The sequence below is a fragment of the Saccopteryx bilineata genome, chromosome 3 (assembly GCF_036850765.1).
Source record: "Saccopteryx bilineata isolate mSacBil1 chromosome 3, mSacBil1_pri_phased_curated, whole genome shotgun sequence".
Lineage (NCBI taxonomy): Eukaryota > Metazoa > Chordata > Mammalia > Chiroptera > Emballonuridae > Saccopteryx > Saccopteryx bilineata.
The window spans coordinates 240468532-240487048 of record NC_089492.1 but is presented as its reverse complement, the minus strand read 5'-3'; positions in this window follow the sequence as shown (position 1 = coordinate 240487048).

Genomic DNA, 18517 nt, shown 5'->3' with positions numbered 1-18517 from the left:
CCACCCTATGAGATAGGTGTGATTTTCATCCCCATTTTACTGATGAAGAAACTGAAGCAGAGAGAATAATTTTCCCAAGGTCATACAACGAGTAAATGACAGGTGGGATTCTAATCAAGAAATCTGGCTCTAAATTCCATCCTTTACTCAGTACAATATGTTGACTCATTTATTCAGTTAAATTTTTGAGTACCTATTATGTGCCAAAAACTAAGCCAAGAGCTAAGGGATAGTAAGTGAATGGAGACTGGGAAACGGAAACTGATCTTGTGAAATACACAGTCTAGTGGGCAAAATAGCATTGTTCCAATAAACAGCAACGAAGGTAAGCATGGCGTTGTGATGGGTGCTGTAAGGATTTACATTGCTGTGAAAGCCTAATGAGACCAGGAGGACAGATAGGAATTAATCAAGCAAATGGAGAGGGTGAGGAGTGGGGGGGGGGGGGGGGCAGGGGAGAATGTTCTGGGCGGCGGAACAGCCTGTACAGAGAGCCTGCATCAGAATGGAGCTTGCCCCTGTGAGGGACTGAAGGGACTGTTTGCATGAAGAGGAGAAAAGGAGAGGAAATATGATACAAGATGAAGCTTGACATTTAGGTCACGGTATCACAGGGACTTGTAGTTTGTTAGGGACTTTTGTGCCACCCCTAAGAGCATCATGAAACAGATTAGGCTGATCTAGGCTGTGACACGAACAAGTCCAAAGATCTCAGCAGCTTACAACAAAAGAGGTTCACATCTTCTTCTGCGTGGCTTTCACTGGTTGCCTAGAATCTCCTCATTCTAGGACCCAGCTTGTAAAGCAGCTACCCTCTGGACCCTTGCTGGGCGGGGAACACAGGAGCATGGTGAGGCACTTAAAAAGCCACCCTGGGATGGTCACCCCTTTGCTCAGAGCATGTCTTATGGCCATGCGTAGATCAACAGGACCAGGAAAGACCATCCTCCCTCAGGGAAGGCTAGCAAACGTCATTACGGACTCGTGTGAGCCGAGGAGGCAAAGGTGTACAGAGTGGAGAGGGGCTGAGCAGAGAAGGCAAGCAATGAGAAACGCCACCGCAGCAGAGGGCGCGCGCTGGGCAGCGGCGCCAGGATGGGTGGATGGGGAGAAGCGGGCAGATCAGAAAGATTGGTAAGGATATTAATAGCTACTGTATGTTGAGCTCTTTTATGCGCCAAGTGCTAGAGGTGATTTACCCCCATTAGAAGTAATATTTTCTCTCTTACTAGTACAGCTGTCCAAAAGGTAGAGTCAGTCCTCAAAGCCCACTTCTGACTCAAGTGAATAGAACAATTTTACACAACCAAGCCGTAGAGTTTGTTAGAATCAGTTACCACCTTTCAGTTACTACTCTGGCCAATTGCAGGCACTTTGGTCTTGACTATTTGGCTTTAAGAAAGTGGAATGGAACTCAGTCAACAGCACTCCTTTACTGGAATATTCTAGGGCAGGTGGGTGTGGTACTGGGCTCGGGTGAAGGCGAGATAACCAGAAGCTCAGCGTCAGGAGCAGGACTGCGGGGCTGGAACTGGCTCTGGGTTCTGTTGGCTCTGGGCCGCCGGCAAGGGCCTCCGCACCCCCATGGCAGCACGGGCAAAATGATAACAGCACCTTACTACCTCGCTGGTGAGCACTGGATGAATGAGCATTTGTAAAGTGGTTAGGAAAGGTCTGGCCCATCTGAACTGCTCTGTAAATGCCGTAACTAAAAAATACGCAGCTCCAAACTGCAGAGAGAAGGCAATTTTCTCAGGGCACTGATGGCACAAGCCTTCTTGTTTGTCATTGCCAGGCGTCTCTTTTGGGTGAGTTCCAAAAAAAATCTATCACCTGCTTCAACTAAGTAGGGAGAAGTAGCATTAATACACACACACACAGTGGAGAGTCTGAAGACAGGCACACTTGGGTTTCTCGTTTCCTGTCTGTAAAATGGGAATAAAGATAGGATCTACCTTAAGAGATCATTAAGAGGGTTACGTAAACTAATGCAGGTAGAACCCCAAGCACACTATCAACCACATAACAACCATTATTATTTGCAACCCTGGGCTGGAGCAATAGGGCATCTCTGGGGAGAAGAACCCTGAAGCCCCGCAGGAAAATGTTGCACAGCGGAAAGAAGCCAGGGATTGAAACCAGAGGACTTGAGTGTGAGTCCCACTTCTACCATTTATTGGCCATATGCTATACGAAGACGTATTACACCCCTCTGAGTCTCAGTCGAGAGTGGCCCTACACGGCTCAGTGAACGTGAGAATGTCCTGGAAACACAGTGCAAGCACCACCTGGCTGTGGTTCCTACTTCCCTCAACAGTGTGAACAGCCAGGGAAATCCGTTCTCATCAGGCAGGGAAAGTAGGCCAAGAGAAGTTGGACTAGTCATCGTCTTAACCCTTTACGTTCTGGCTTTTTGGTAAAAGCACGTGGCTAAGTGGTCTTGCCGGTCTGGAGGGGGAAGCAGGGCTTCCCTTGACCTGTGAGGAACGAGCCAGCTCCCCTCCCGCTTTCACACGTAACAGCCGTCCTACATCTGCCTCCCGACTGGCGCCTTCAGTTTGGAATTCAAGTTCATTACAGTGAGCCCAGATAAAACAAAAAGTACATGTACTTTCTGCAATCAAATTTAATTAAAAATTTTTCAAATTTTTTATGGGAAAATATCATGTATATACCAAACAGAACTGATTATGTACCACTGACAATTGACTTCTTTCCCATACCCCCCTATTCTGTAACCACCCCCACATTACTTTGAAGCAAGTCTCAGGTATCATATTTAATGCATAAATGTTTAGGAATACATCTCTAAAAGAAAACATACTCACAATACCATTTCACACCCCAAAATATTAATAATTCCTTAATATGATCAAATAACAGTATTCAAATACTCTCAATTGTCCTATGATTTTTTTTCATAGCTTGTCCAAACAAGGATCCAGATAAGGTTCCGTACACAGAGTGGTCAGTATTTATCGGAAATCTTTAAGTCAATAAGGTCCCTCTTCCTTCTCTTTTATTGTCCTTGTCATTTTTGGCTGAAGAAATTGGTCATTTGTCCTGAAGAGGTTTTCACCATCTCAAGAACTGCATCCTTGTGACAGTTAAACATGTTCCATCTACCATGACATTAGAAGTTTATTCCTGACCTCTTAGTTGACCCCACGGACGGCGGACGCGCTCCCCAGGCGGCCTCCCACACTGCTACGGGACGACACGAGGGACTCGCCTTGCACTGGTGCCCTGACCCCTGACGGCTCTGGAAGCTGCGGCCCGGCCCGAAGAACTGGGCCAGAGCGGGAGGTGCTGTGGGAGCTGTCGTCCACCAGCTCCACCCCTCGCTGTTTTCTCTTTTGCTCCGATAGGAAACATGGAGGCAAGGGAGCATCTACCTGAATGACAAGAAAACTCTGTCCTCTTTTGCCACCTACTGCTGACAAAAAAAAAAAAAAAAAAAGCCAGCTTCCACCTTAAAGGAGAACAAGATGAATAAATGTGGTTGAAGACTCAGATAAAAGTGAGTGTGCCTTTGCCTCCTTGTTCAGTAGGCATCCCCTTCCCTTGTGACTATATGTCTCTGGGGGGCAGAAGTCAGTCCCCGATAGGGAGAGGAGCTCTCAGATCCAGCTCCTTGGAGCAGCGGGTCCAAGCAGGCCTGAGGGCCAGAAGATCACTTTATCTTGCTCATTTGCCATTTCCACTTCCCCCATGAATTCTAAACACCAACTTGAGCCACGCTCTTTTCCACGAAACTACAGAAACTCGTACGTCAAGTCATTCAAAACCATCGTGACCAATGTTGCTGAATGACTTCCCTGTGCTGGAACTTGTGGCTGGCGGAGATGAATCTGAGATCACCCCAGAAGATCACAGAGTCTAGCAGGGGAAACACACGCAAACCCAGTACTAGCCTCCTGGCCTTGTACAAACCAGGACGGCATCAGGTGCCAGGTAATTAGGGGACCAACTCTGCCCACGGGAGAGAGAGCCACCACAGGGAGGAAATGCACAATCCAGGTCTGGCTCAAAGATACAAATATCAACAGTGATAATAACAGTAACAACAGCTACCAGGGACTGAGTGAGCCCTGACCTCACCTTACACATTTTTCTGAGGGCTTTATGAACACTTGCATATGTAATCCAACCCCGTGAAGGAGATACAATTGTTGTTCCCATTTTACAGATGAGGTTATTGAGGCACACTATATTAATTACTACCTTACTTATATTCATTATATTACTATATCATTTATTATTCATTGTGTGTGACCTTGAAGTGCAAACATTCAAGGCCTTAAGAGGTGGAGGGCATTTTTAAGTCACAATTAGTCTAAATGTCAGTCTGGTCCACCGCACTCCTTCTGGTGCCTAGAGCAGTGTTCAGACACAAAGGCACTTCATACTGTGAGGGAAGGAGCAATGGTCATGTCAGTCAGCTCTTGTTTGTCCTCCAGATCTATTCGCCGCCCTCCTCCAGCTCTCTGCTTGCTCAGGAGGCTACCTGTGTGGCCCACATCAGTGGGCTTCCTTGGCCTCTGGCTTTCGGTTGGGATTTATTTCCCTGGCCCTCTCGCCAGGTCCCCTTCGGCTGGTGGCATTCCTCAGCAGAGGGTCACAGCTCCTCTCAAAATGGCCTCCCATCCCTTGATTTCTCCTAGGTTCTGCAAATTGCGCCCTCTCCCCATCACTTTAGGCAGAGGTGGTAAGACCTATGGGTACTTCTCCATCCTTTGTAATTCCTCCACATCTTGCCTACACCTTTGTAACAGTTGCCTTCTTAAACCCCTCTCAAGTGCTCTTGAGTTGAACGTGCCACCTGTTTCCTGCTGGCGTCCTGACTGACAAAGCGGGTGAGCCAGCGTGGGCTTCCAGAATCCTCCTCTTCAAACTCCAGCAAAGGTTCATTCAGTCACGGGATGGATGTGAAAACCATAAATTTCTCCATCTTAGTTTATCTTAGAAGGTTGGACTCAACCTTCTAAGGTTGCTGAAGTCCATTTCCCTGCCCCCAGTTAGGAACCCCACCCCACCCACCCCGACTGCTCCCATCGGAGGAAAGTATATCTTATCTTTGAAGATCTCCGGGTAAGGAGATGCCATAACTCATTCCAATGTCTTCATCCTCCCTGCCTGATAAATTCTCCTCCTGTCTACCACAGACCCCTCCCATTCCAGGTGAAGCCTGTTGCCTTTGTCCGCTGCCTGGCACAAGGTGAGCGGAGAGATCCTTCATTTTTTGAAATCAGGCAATAAATTGCCCTTAACCTTCTCTAGCTCTGAAGTGCAGATCAATGATAGCAGATAATCTACCCCTGCTAGTCTCAGATCATCAACCTGGAAGTTCTAGGAGATCTCTACACTGTAACAAACTTATACAAGAATGAATTCTAAATGATTTGTCAGGGGAGGGAAAGATGGAACCCAAACTGCCGCTGAAAAATGGCTGACTGGGTTCTGGACAGGAGTGATGGGGAATTCTCCTTCTTCAATCTACTCATCTGCTTGTGATCCTGACCCTGAATCCTGGAAGATGCTGGTTTGCTGGTAGTCCCCTGACAAGCACGGCTGCTCTGGGAAATGAAGTCCACCATGGTGCCACCTTCAGGCACCTGCTTCTTCCTCTCCTCAGTCTCTACCCAGCTGGGCCTTCCGTGGAATGGGGCTGAGCCACCCAGGAACTGGAAACAGCAAAGCACCCGGAGTCTGACATACCTCCAAACCCACAGACCATTGTTCTAGAATAAATTATACTGAATTTCAGAAGTTTCTCCAAAACTCTAATGCAATAAATAGATAGATAGATAAATCCCAGTGATCTATTTTAAACCATTTACTTAGATTTCTAAAGTGTTCTCTAACCTGACGCACTGTGTTCTTACTCCTGAATTGACGAACATCTTCACAAAGGGCCGTTGCCTTCTTCCTACAAAGGCACAGATGACTCATGCACCCACCCCTCTTTATTCCTACGTCAATTGCATGTCCAGCGGAGAAAACAAAGTCAGCACAAGAGGCGGGGCTTGGCTGTGTCGTGGGGTCACCCATTTAATCATTTAATCCTCCCAGTAACCCAGCGAAGTAGATGCCATTAGTCCCATTTAATAACTGAAGAAAGTGTAAGACACAGAGGAATGAAAACTACCCAGCTATAAGAGGGAAGCACAGGAGTTCTCCGCGGTGCCCTGAGAGCTGGGTGAAATCTGTTGAGACAAAGAGAAGTGCTAAGCAACTAATTCTATGAAACACTCCTACCCATAATGTGCTCATTATTGGAGTTTGTAGGTCTCTCACAACCCTTCTTTCAAGATAACCAAAGAGAAGCCTTGAGAGTCCTAAAATTTTTGAACAATTCTTGTCCTTTGAGAGTGGGTGGTCAGAACTCGAACCATCCAGGGAGCCCTTGTTACCCTAAACACCGAGTATAGAACGTCTGGGTCTGCAGTGGCTGATGGGGGGCCCGGCTCCTGAAGACCCAGCCTTATCCATCTCTCAGGGCTGGTGGAATGCTCATCCTTCAGAGCTCCTCAGAAGCTAGGTCAGGGCAAATCCTCTGTCATGACAGTGAGAGCCAGGTATTGGCCAATGATACAGAAAGGAGAAGTCAGACATTCATACTCTCTGGCACTGTCCCGTTGAGTGACCAGAGCTTCGTGGTCTCCTGGGATTGAAAATACGCAGGATCTGGACTTAGGGTCCAGTTTGGAGCTAATGGGTAGCACATGGGTACCTGGCTCAGCGGGCCGCCTGGGTTCGTTTCTCCTCTGACACTGTGACATGCTGACATGCCTAACCATTTCACTCTGAACCTCCACACCCCTCATTTGTAAAATGGGAGCTCCTCATAGGGTGAGAAACGTCTTTGGTAAACAAAGGGAGGCCACATAAAGGTGGACAATTGGATTTTAAGGGCTGAGAGAAATGCAGCAAAGAAACAGTGTGCCTAGAGTCTGCCCTGGAGAGCCGTGCTGCCTCCCGGGTCACTGGGACCCTCACTCCCTCTCTCTTGCTGTCTCATGACTGAGCTTTGCTCAGTCCATAAAACGCAAGAAAGGGCCCTCTTCTCTTTAATACCTCTGGGTCACTTCTACTGAAATATTAACTGTTTGAGCCCAGGCAGTGCCTTTGGAAAGTGGCAGTGTGGTTTCCTCCAGGCCCACCGGGCCTGGGGCTCTTTAGCCAAGGTTCCAAAGCGGTGATGCATCGAGTCCGGCCCTCTGCACCACAGGCAGCTTCTTAATGATGCTGCGCAAGTGGCCCACGTGTAATACCGCATCCCCGGCTTCTGCTTTCTCATGTTCTCTCAAAGGTCAGCCTCTTTCACTCTGCCGTGTCCTGCCTTAACCCACCTTATTGAGGCTAGATCCCCAGTAAGTTAGTCGAGTGGAGGTTTTTTCCTGAGCACCAGCAACTATGTTTCTTGGCCTTTAAACGCAAAAAGTGATCATGACTCTCAGAGACAAAGGGACTTGGATCGTGGGAGCCCCGCCAGCTGCTTGGGATGGGAGGTCCAAGCACATCTTCCCCAGAGCTGGATCTATTATAATAATGAGAGCAAACCTCAAATGAGTGTCTGTATAAATTGGCGTGCATTCGTGAAGACCAAGTGCCAAGCACTGTGCAAAGGGCTTCTGTTGCAACTATGACCTCATTTGAATTAAAGGTGATAAAATAATCTATACATCCTAAGAGAGATGCCACAAAAGATATTAATGACATGTGTTCTCATCTACTCCTTTGAGGCCAATCATTGCTTCCCCAAAAGAAACATTCGTAAGTTGAACGGGAAGTGAATTGACTACTATGAACAGAGCCCACAACTGAAGGCCAGCCCCGGTCCTTTACACAGAAAGCTCCGGGAGCACCGCTCTCATGCTCCACTTAGCTCATTCGTACAGATTTCTGAGGCTGTCAGACTGTTTTCCTTCCTTGTCCAGGGAGGAGATGAGAAACAGGCTCTGGGAAAGGAGAGGTAAAAAGAGTTTTAGAAGAGAGAGAAATTGTGTTCAGAATTTCATCTCATGTCCCCCTTTGTCCTGAAAGGTGTGTGTGGGAAGGGGAGACTGGGAAGGGGAGGAAGGGACCTTAAATATATATAAGGAAGTCTTGAAGGAAGAGGGGGACACGACGTGAGAGTGGCAGCCTCCTGCTGTCCCGATGAAGACGTGGACATTGGGAGAGTGGGCCTGTATGCCATCCCACAAGGCCACCTGGTGGGGCAAAAGGATTTGGCAGACTGAGACGGCACTCTTAAATGATTCTGACAGCAAGAGCAACTCCTGCCACTCTGGTTCTGTGCCTGCTCGTGCCAGGTGTGCTGTTTGCTCATTGGATTGGTGACGAGCAGGCTGTTTGTAACGTGCTGGCAGCTCTTTCCTGAAGTGGGGGCAGAAACTGGGTCACAGTGGGCTGTACAGTGAGACAGGACAGGAGAATGAAGTGTAGGAACAAGCTTGTTCAGGAAGTTGGGTTGCAAAAGATCAGCCATAGGAAAGGTTTTCCGTTTGCTCAGGTGGCCATAACAAAACACCAGACTGGGTGGTTTAGCCTTAAATCATTTATTTGCTCCTAGTTCTGAAGGCTTAAAACAGGGGTCCCCAAACTTTTTACACAGGGGGCCAGTTCACTGTCCCTCAGATCGTTGGAGGGCCAGTTCACTGTCCCTCAGACCGTTGGAGGGCCAGACTATAAAAAAAAACTATGAACAAATCCCTATGCGCTCTGCACATATCTTATTTTAAAGTAAAAAAACAAAACGGGAACAAATACAATATTTAAAATAAAGAACGAGTAAATTTAAATCAACAAACTGACCAGTATTTCCATGGGAACTATGCTCCTCTCACTGACCACCAATGAAAGAGGTGCCCCTTCCGGAAGTGCTGCGGGGGCCGGATAAATAGCCTCAGGGGGCCGCATGCGGCCTGCGGGCTGTAGTTTGGGGACCCCTGGCTTAAAGTCTAAGGTCAGGGTGTCAGCAGGTTTGGTGTCTAGTGGCCTCTCTCCGAGACTCACAGATGATATGCTCATTGTGTCCCCACATGGTCTTCCCTCTGTGCGCACAGAGCCCTTCTGTACCCATCTTCTTCTTAGCGGGACACCAGCCACATTGGACGATGATCCCCCTGAAAGCCCTTGTGTTGACTACATGACCTCTTTAAAGACCCTACTTCCACACACACACATCCTGCAGTTTCTAGGGTTAGAACTTCCATATTTGAAATTAGAGGGTGGGCGCACAATTCAGACAATAACAGAGGTCAAGGAAAAATTTTTTTCATTTAATATGCAAGAGACAACATTTTAAAATGCTGTGCAGAAAAGCTCACAGGGACAGAAAGGACATTAACAGAGGAAAAGCCCAGAGTTTGGGGGGCGGGCTGGTTGCAGAACCCGGGAAAGGGAGCCAGGACAAGAGGAAGGAAGCTTATGCCTCGTGAGGGAGGGAGGGGACAGGTGGCATAGGTACCATCTGTGTCTTTGCAATTGACTGTGGGAAGCTGGTGAGTCTTCCATGACAGAGGAAGTGTCTGGAGCAGAGACTGCAGCCATTTTGAGGACAATTTGACCCCATGTGTCAAAAATTTTAAAACCAGGTATGTGAATTGATCTAAAAATCCCCTTCAATAAATATATCCTAAGGAAATGTACCCCAAATCAATGTATCCTAAGGAAATGTACCCCAAGGGAACCCTTAGGGGTGAGCACAACGATCTAGTCATAAGACTGACTAAACAAACAGAACTACAGCGTTATTTACAACTTTAAAAAGGTCAGAAACAACTTCAATATCCAAACATGAAGGGCTGGTTAAACAAACTAGGGTATGTCCTTGGGACCCTGACAGTGTCTGTAGCCATTAGTTACAGAAGTATGCTATTAAGATGGAATGAGGAGGCAGCGCAGCCTTACCGGAGAAGATGAGGGCTGGCAATTACACAAAGATAAGCGTGCTTTTTAAAAAGGCGGTGGCTGAGTACAGAAGAGGGAAGGGAGTCCATGGGTGTGGGAGGGAGGCAAAGGTTAACGTGATGAGCTCTGGGTGGTGGGATTTAGGGGGCTAATTATTTTCTTTTTGCTTATCTCTAGTTTCCCATTTTTGCCACAGTGAACATATTATTTAAGCAAGACCGGAAAAAAAGCAATTTAAAAAATTTTAATGCACCACCTGGATTCCTTTTCAGAGCTGTTTTCCATAAAGATACCAATTTTTTTTATTACCTCTGTAGAGTTGTTGTGTAAATGATGCTGGCACATCGAAGCTAATAAAGGAGATAGAAAGAGGCTCCCTGCGGACAAAGATGTGCGCATCGCATCCCGGAGTCTGAGACAGCATTTAGCACAGAAGTCTGCGTATAAATGGCTGAGGGAAAACATGGTTGGATGAGGTGCTGGGAGCAGAGAGGGTTACTAGGCTTCCCCCAAAGTGAGAGAATCCCTCCCCCATCAGTCTTCATATGAGGTGAAAAGTCATGCCTTAGTCAAATAATAAATAACCGCGTGCCATGAATCCCTGAGGTGGCTCCAGAATTGTGAAAATCTAGAATAGGGGTCGGGAACCTATGGCTCGCGAGCCAGATGTGGCTCTTTTGATGGCTGCATCTGGCTCGCAGACAAATCTTTAATAAAAAACATAATAACGTTAAAAACATAAAACATTCTCATGTATTACAATCCATTCATTTCCTATTGCTCACGTTCATGGTTGCGGGTGGCTGGAGCCAATCACAGCTGTCCTCCAGGACAACACCAAATTTTTATTGGATAATGCACAACATACATGGGTCGTTGTATGGCTCTCACGGAATTACATTTTAAAATATGTGGTGTTCATGGCTCTCTCAGCCAAAAAGGTTCCCGACCCCTGATATTCTTCCTATAAAGGTGTGAGCCTCTGAGTGTGTGGACTCCAACTCCCACCCACTACTCCCTGACCTCCAGCGCCCGCCCCAGGCCAGACAGGTGCTTTCCAGGAAGCCTGTGAGGCTGGAAGGCTTTGTGATTGGTGATGTATCATCCTCATAATTGCTCCCTCTTCTTTCCAGGCACATTGTCATTACCACGCTGTCCTGAAGGCATTACCTAGATGTCCTGAAACAACAGCCTTTTAAATTCCTGTTAGGGGCTGGTCTGGCTCTTTCATCTCATTCTTAAATGTAAATGTTTCTGATGCTAAGGAGAGGAAGAGAATGGGCGAAGATTATTAAAACAGGGGATGAGCTTAATGTCTTTTATCTGCCAGAGACAAGCCAGGACTAGAGATATTTATTGGTTCAGCACTTTGGCAACACGGTATTAATTGTCTTTGAGTGTTTTGATAGGTAGTTAGCACCAGGGTATTAGTGAAAACAGCCCCACTTCATTTTAAAATTAACTGCTTGGTCATTGAGCAACAGAAGCTGATAAATGATGGCAATAAATTTATGATGGAGATTTATGTCCTCGTAACTCAGAGCTGGGCCCTGGGCATGCTCAAATGGGGTGGGGAGATAAGGAATACCAAAAAGTAGCTTTATCCAAAAGAGAATTTCTTCCAAATTGTGGCTGAGCCCACTAGCAGTCACCTTTTTCTGGGATGCCACCGGCTGATATAGACCAGGCACCCAGGCACCAGGGAGGTCGTAGGCCATCCTACCTGAACACTCTTCCTGATCTGCGAGAAGGATGTTTTCTGGGTACCTGTCAGGTCTGTGCTCATTTCAGCCTGACAGTTGGGAACTAGAGGGCTCATCCACCTATGCTTCTAAAAAGCAGCTCCTCCCCAGGCCAGCTCGGTTGACACACTAGTATTTTCTCCTCGCTGCCCGCTTAGTAGGACAATGGAAAAGTCCACCCAGATGAACACAGTGAAAAGGAAGGCAAATATTTCTTTGCACTGTTGTTTTCAGGCTCTGGGCTAGGTGCCTAATTTACATAATTTCATTTAATCTCTCCAACAGTCTTGAGAGGTAACTCTGACTAACTATTTTTAGAGAGGAGGAAGCTGAAACTCCTAAACCTGAAGTGGCTTGTCCAGGCACACGCAGTGTGCTTGCCCGGAGACCATGTGACAGGGAGAATGGGGGGGGGGGGGGTGCAATCCCAGAAGCCAGACTTGGGTTCCCAGGTACTCCATTCATGAGTTGGGTAGTTCTGAGAAAATTATTTAACCTTTCTATGCCTACAAGGTGGTTTTATATATATATATATTTAAACAAAATATGATAACACAGCAATCTTAGGATTCTTGGGCAGGTTAAATTAAATGATAAAATGAAAACCAACTGGGTTGGGATGCCAAGCCAGAAATTTAGGCTCCAAAGTCCTTATACCTAAACCACAGAAACTCACAACCCAGAAGAGACACAGAGGTCAAATCTCGAGCTGCCGAGGAGGCCAACAGGGAACCGAGAGTGGCACCCACTCAGGTGCGGTGCGGGGGCTCGGATCTATAAAGGAATGAAGCCGGACCAGCGTTATCCCTGAGGGGGAGAGGTCACAGCAAGATCAACATACATGAACATGGATAAATACAGGGTGGGGTGAAAGTAGGTTTACACTTGTGAGTGCATTAAACACAGAGTTTGCTCCTGAGTTATGAATGATTGTATGATTTTCCGTATGAGCAAATGTAAACCTACTTTTGTCCCACCTTGTATTTATGTACCTGCTATTTGAGAAAGATAGGAAAGTACCCCCCAATAAATTGAGAACAAGGGAAGTAAGATTGGCTCTGAAAGTTAAAGTATATATTTGAATCCCAGTGGTGGGATTCAAATAATTTAACAACCAGTCCTCCGCCCTAATAACCATTTTAAGTATAAAAAAATAATATACCGAAAGGTAGTTTATTATTTCATGCATTTAATACTTAAATAAGAACAATAGAAGAGGTACACAAAACTAGATTGTTATAAGAAAAAGTTTTAAAATATTAATGAAAAAATATTAAATAATACCTGACAAAAAACAATGAAACTGTTATTTAAGATATTTCCATATTGCTTCTTGATTGGCATCCTCACTTGCAAATTTTTTCACTATGGATGAAATGAACATTACTACGGGCGCTTAGAATACGCTGTTGCGCAGATGATGTTAAAAAAGAGTAAGGAATGTAAATTTGAGATTTCCACATTGGGCAGCTTCCCAGGAGCCCACCTCAGAGAGAACCCTGATTACAGGTGCCATTTTAACAACCGGTTCACCAAACTCAACAAAAAAATTAGGTATTGGTTCTGCTGAACTGGTGCAAACCAGCTCAATCTCACCACTGCTTAAATCTAAGCAAGTTCAAAGTCTAACACAGGTATGTCTGAAACCTGATGTTCGAGAGAGGAGGAGCCTCTGAAAGAAAAATAAAGAGATAATAGAGAGTCAACAATGGTGGTCCTGGGACACCCCAAATAGAGGTTCTTTGGGGTAAGCAGAAGGACACTATCTGCTGTTTAAGATTCTGCAGCAGGAAGTCATTAACAGAAATCATTTCACTGGACATTTTTTAAAGCAGAAGTCATCCTGCCACAGGAAGACTAGCGAGGGACCGTGCCAAGGAGCCGGGAAAGGAAGTACACTTTCAGGCTATGGAGTTAACTGAGGGCTCTCAGCTCTAGGGATGGTAAGGTTAGGGCATTGAGACCAATTTTAACTAAAATTCAAATTTAACTGCGCATCCTGCATTTTTATTTGATAAATCACATAAAAATATTTTTATTTTTTTTCTATTAAATTTCTAAAATGCCCAAAAGTGTGTCCTCAAGCTGATGATAGAGAAATGTTCAGTCTGGTGGGGAATTTGGCAGAATATTTTCAATTATAATTGAATAACTGTAGAAAGGTAGTAAGAATTCATTCCAATATTAACAATAGCTCAATGTTAAAAACAACTTGAATGTACATCAATAAGGGCATTGGTAAAATGAAATAGAATGCTCTGTGCAATGAAACATTGACATTAAGAGCCCAGGACCTAGAGTCAAATGCCTGGGTTCAAATCCTGGTTGCACAGGATATTGCCTATGAGATGCTGCGAAAGTTTACGTCACTTTACTACGCCTCAGTTTCCACATTTGTAAAATAGGAATCATACAAATGTGTGGTGATTGTTGCAGGGAGGCTGGGTGGGGGGAGTGGGAAAGGGTAGAATATGATAAACGGTGACGGTCCAAGGCCTGACCTGGGGTGTTAAACACCAGAACAGTGTACAGATGATGCATCGTGGAACCGCGCACCTGAAACCTTACAACTTTATTCATCAATGTCACCCTAATAAGTTCAAAAAAGGGAGCAAGTCAGTAGCAGCAGACATAGCAAAAAACACAGTGGAGAGGACCCCTTTTCTCATAAAATGAAGAGGAGTGGGAAAAGACAAACATTACAAAAAGTATATTCACATACAAATGGAATTAACATGCTCATAAGAACTATAGAGGGGAATAAGCAGGAGATTACAGGGGAAAGATCTGATCTGAGAAGCCTGTTTTACCTGACACCTAACGCTGAGTGACGTGGCCAGGCCAGGGCGGTAAGGAGACTTGGAGCAGTGAGGGCAGGAGCGGCGTGTGGGAGCCGTGAGGAGAGGGGCCTCTGAACAAGGAGACGGACCTTAAACAGAACCAAGGGTTTAGTGCCTCAGAAATAGGTGGGAGAAAAGAGCAAGATAAAGTTAGAGGAAAAAGTAAGGGTTTGATCATATAGGGCTTTGTAAATGATCAAAAGTCATGTTAACCTGACCTGTGATGGCGCAGTGGATAAAGCACTGACCTGGAACGCTGAGGATGCTGGTTTGAAACCCTGGGCTTGCCTGGTCAAGGCACGTTTGAGCTGTAATTGTGAGTTGATGCTTCCTGCTCCTCCACCTCTCCTTCCCTCCGCCTTTCTTTCTCCCTCTCCTTTCTCTAAAATCAATAAATAAAATCTTAAAAAGTGTTTTTTTTAAAAAGTTGTATTAAGTAGGGTTGAGTATTTGGGTCTATATCTTAATACCATCTTACCATATGTTATTTTTGTTTTACTGCTTAAGATTCTGAATATTGAAGAAGAAAAAAGTCGGTGAAATGATACTACCTGACTTCAAGACTTGGTGTAAAGCTACAGTAGTCAAGACAGTGTGGTACCTGACACAAGAATAGACAGATCAATGGAGCAGAGTAGAGCGCCCATAAATAGACTCATATAAATATAGTCAACTGACCTTTGACAAAGGAGCAAAAGCAATACAATGGAGTAAAGATCACCTTTTCAACACATGATGTTGGATCAACTGGACAACCACATGCTAAAAATAAATCTCTGCACAGACCTTGACACTTCACAAAATTAACTCAAAGCGAATCATAAGCCTTAACATAAAATGCAAAACTGTAAAACTCCTAGAAGATAACATAAGAGAAAATCTAGATGACCTTGGCATTGGCAATTACTTTTTAGATACAACATCAAAGGCACGATCCATGAAATAAAATTGATAAGCTGAACTTTATTAAAATTAAACACGCTCTGAAAGAAAACAACAACAATGTCAAGAGAATGAGAAGGCAAGCTACAATCTGAGAAAAAATATTTGCCAAAGGAAGATCTAATAAAAGAGTCAGAGCTCTGGGCTGGAGAATCTCACTGGCTGAATTAAAGCTACTTGTCCTCAGGGAGGGGACAGGGAGGATTTCCTTTTCAGCTCCATCTTTGTCATTGAAAAGCTACTGTGTGGCCCCTGCTGCCCTGGGTTCCTCCCACCCCCACTGAATCCAGGGACGCCATGTCAATTGCAGCTGCCATCAGTATCCACAACCACCAGGTCTCAGTGGCGATAGTGAGGCCACTAGTGTTCCCCAAATCAAGGTATTTCTCAAGACTTTGGCTAGAGGAATGTTCTCTGTGCTCTCCCAGGAGACGGAGTTAGGGAGTGAGAGGGTAACTTGCACATGATAAATTCACTCTAGCATTCCTCTCTCAGAGTCTGCGGATTCTTTCCTTTACTTGATATCAAGGAATTTATGACATCTCAACTCTGTTTAGTGTTGGCCACCATTGAGTCCAGATTTCTGTCAACCAACTGAACAAACAACCAAGTCTACTCCCAGCTGCTCGAACTTGCAACAGAATCTGGAGTCTCTGCTAAGTGTATCCATATCAATGACTTCAATGTGGTCTGAAATCATGTTCTTCTGTCCTGAGTCAACAGCCTACAGAATTCATTCCCACACTTATTCCCCAGATCTTTGAAGGTGCTAATTAACGAAGTTTTGCAAATTACTTGCTATGTATGCCTTCTGTTCCAGTTTTGACTTTTTACGACCCACCTTCCCCATGGGTATACTAGGTCTGTTCCTGAAGACCAGGGAGGGTTGCTGCAATGCATATCATAAAAATAGACTCCTTTCAGTGTTACTCTTTTGGGTAAGGAAGTTATAGTATCTTTGAGCAAAAAACAAAAAGAGTCAACAAAGAAGGAGGGCTGCTTTGCCTGGCATGAGAGGGTTGGTGAGTTCCCTGCATCATCTCATGTGATTCCATTCCAAGTCTTATCCCAGCAGTGGCTTAACTGTTCCCCAGCGTAAAGGTACAAACCTCAGAGTCTCTTTGAATTTGTTTTCCAATCTCTCAGTTGTGTGACTTTTAGAGGTTGGAAATTCACTTAGTGTTGCCATTGTAAGTTCTTGAGTGTTAATATATGCCTTAAATTGAGAATTTGGGCATTTGAATTTGTTGTTCTTTATTATACGCTAACCAACCAGGGCCAGTGTAAGCAGCCACTCTAGCCTGCAGTTTTTGAACGCCTCCTGTCTTTTATACTGTCCCAGTACAATAGTCACAGGATTTTGAAATCTTGTTTTTCACAAGCACTTCATTCAAATGACCACAGGTGATCTTTAAGATGTTTTACTGCTGTGAGCAATGGACGTCCAGATTCCTGTCTCTGAATCCTGACATGATGATCGTTGTCATCAACTCCCCATTGAGACAATACAGTCAATCCCAGAATCTTACCCTTACACCCTTCTGACTCGAAAAGCCTGTGGCATACTTCCTGGTACACATTTCTGTATTGAGAAACTGCAAGGAACAGAAACAGATTCTAACTAAATTTCACAAATTGGAGAATTCATTGGAAGGTATTGGGCAGCTCACAAGTTTGGAAAATTGTCAGGAACCAAGCATGGCTAGATAGTAGAAAATGGCCAGGATGTGGACACAACCAGTAACAAACAGAGCTATCACCGTAAATGCCAAGCTGGTCTCATTATCCCTCTGTCTTTCTTCACTCACTCAAAAGCCAAACTTCTAGGTAGAAACAATCAATTAATGACCAGGAAGAAGAAAACCTTTTTCCCCTAAGATTTCCATCAAAATCCTGGGAAAAGGCTTGGTTTTAGGAAGTCCAAAAATGACAAATGACTGGAATCATGGGATGGTGTTTCTTTTCGGGCATGTTACACAGAACCATGATGCTGGCAGAGGATTAGGGGAAGCCGGACCCATGGTTTTTATTCCTCTCTGTTGGCTCAATGAAATGTTGCCACTTTTGTATGGTCTGATGTCATGAGTCCATTCAAATCACCATGAAATCTGCATCATCCCACCCGTAAGAGCTCTGTGCCACATCCTTCCCCCTGTGCTTGGGAAACATCCCTCAAATAGCTGCTAGACTACGCTATGGGAAAGTCTGCAAGGCCACGGCAGATCTGTTTCCCTAGAAAATCCATGTGGATATTTGTATTTTGCTGTATTTCTCTTTTTCAAAGACTCTCCTGAGTAAAGGGGAAAAGGTTCTAGACTTCCCCAAATCTGTCTGGAGTTACTGCTCTCCTTCTCAGCCAAGGCTTGACCTAAGGTGGGGTAGGATGCACCCCACTATGTAGTGTTTCCCCTGTGAATTTCTTACCTTTTCCAGGTCAAAGAATCTTTTTGTTGCTGTTGTTATGGTTTTGTTCTGAAGACAGGGTAGTCTGGCTTTACATCTATATTCCTAAATCTGTTCATTATACCCTGACTTTCCTTTGTTCTCTGCATTCTGCTTGGTCATCCCTTGTTCGAGGTAGAAAACAGAACATACAATCTGTTTTTATTTTATTATCCTGAAAAATTACAAATTTTACTTATCTGTATTTTTAATTTTTAATTAATTAAATTAGATTACCAGTATTTAAAAACAAAATTGGATCAAAGCAATTTTGAAAAAGAAGAATAAAGTTGGAGATATCACACTACTTGATTTCAAACTATACTACAAAGTTATAGTAATGAAAACAGCATGGTACTGGCACAAAAAACAGCCCCTTAGAAAATTGGACCAGAATAGAGAGCCCAGAAATAAATCTATACTTTTGTGGTCAATAAATTTATGACAAAGGAGGCAAAAAGTGAGGAAAAGGCAGTCTTTTCTATAAAATGGTGTTAAGAAAACTGAACAGGTACAAGTGGGGGAAAAAATGAAGCTGGGACACTTTCTTCACAATATTAAAAGAAAAAAACTCAATATGGATTAAATACTTAAATGTAAGACCTGAAACCATAAAACTCCCAGAAGAAAATAGAT